A 1,082-nucleotide genomic window follows, 5' to 3' on the forward strand; every position below is an offset into this window, starting at 1 on the left:
TGCATTGGCCGGGAATCGAACCCGGGCCTCCCGCGTGGCAGGCGAGAATTCTACCACTGAACCACCAATGCTTCACTTACATAGGCTGAGCAGAGAGCCCTGCCGTAGACAGTAGTGATGAGGCCCATGCATTCGCATGGGACACCTATGAACAAAGTTTGCATGGCAAGCCTTGGACTGCCAAACGTTCACATGCTGATGGCAGGAATCAGATGCAGGAGACTGAAACTATGAATGTTTCTGCTTTTGCTAAGGACAGTGGTTTGGGGTCAGTGTTGTGCTTGACAGAGCACGACATCAGCCTGCTCTCTGGCTGCTCCCGGGAGAAGTGGCTGACAGAAAGCACCCTCCAGACCACCAGCAATCTTGTGTTTCACAACATGCCACTGTCACTGGACTTTCCTTCTGGGAAAGCCTAGTCACTGACCTGGCCAGATTCCCTGTCCTCCCCAAAATCCTGGGGAGAAACGGGCAGAGTTCTGCGCCCTGCGCCCTCTTTCGCGTCCCTAACGCGCTCCCAACGCACCCTACAGCCCTGGTCGGGCACAGCCCTGGTCGGGCTCATACCACTGGGGCCTCTGCCGAGGAAGAGCCCCGGAAGCCTAGGGCCAGGCCTATTGCACAGGCATCTTAGACTAGGCCATTCCGGGATTGCTGTGTTTCACGTCCTGCCCTTCAACACTCCTGGGAGGGCTTTCCCTGAGAACCCTCATGTCTCTGCCCTCCCAGGAGGCTATGGTTCTATGCAAAATAGGGGGTGCACCACGGGCCGTCCCCTTTCCTCTCTCTCGCCAATATCTTTCACCAAAGCTGAGCCCTGCAGGTAAATGTATCTATCTGGCTGAGGGGCCAGGGAGGGCCTTTGCCTGCAGTCTTACAAGCCAGAGTGCAGAGAAGGCAGCAACTCTTGGACCGGGACTCTGCTCAAAGACATATCTAACATGCCACAGTGGAGCTGAGATGGGCAAGACACGTGTCTCACAGGCTGGCAGCACACCAAGACAGTGGCAGGAAACTATGCTAACAAGGAAAGAGAAAAGTCACGTGTCTCGTGGCCTTCCCACCATTAGACAGTAGTCTGC

The 1,082-nt window shown here is 55.7% G+C and overlaps 1 non-coding gene across 1 annotated transcript; it reads right to left on the minus strand.

The window, feature by feature from the left end:
- TRNAG-GCC (transfer RNA glycine (anticodon GCC)) lies at positions 1 to 71 on the minus strand. Its single transcript has one exon. It is a non-coding gene; the product is annotated as a tRNA-Gly (tRNA).
- Between the last annotated feature and the right edge of the window lie 1,011 nt (positions 72 to 1,082).

Source organism: Pleurodeles waltl, chromosome 4_1 (assembly GCF_031143425.1).
Source record: "Pleurodeles waltl isolate 20211129_DDA chromosome 4_1, aPleWal1.hap1.20221129, whole genome shotgun sequence".
In the NCBI taxonomy this organism is placed as follows: Eukaryota; Metazoa; Chordata; class Amphibia; order Caudata; family Salamandridae; genus Pleurodeles; species Pleurodeles waltl.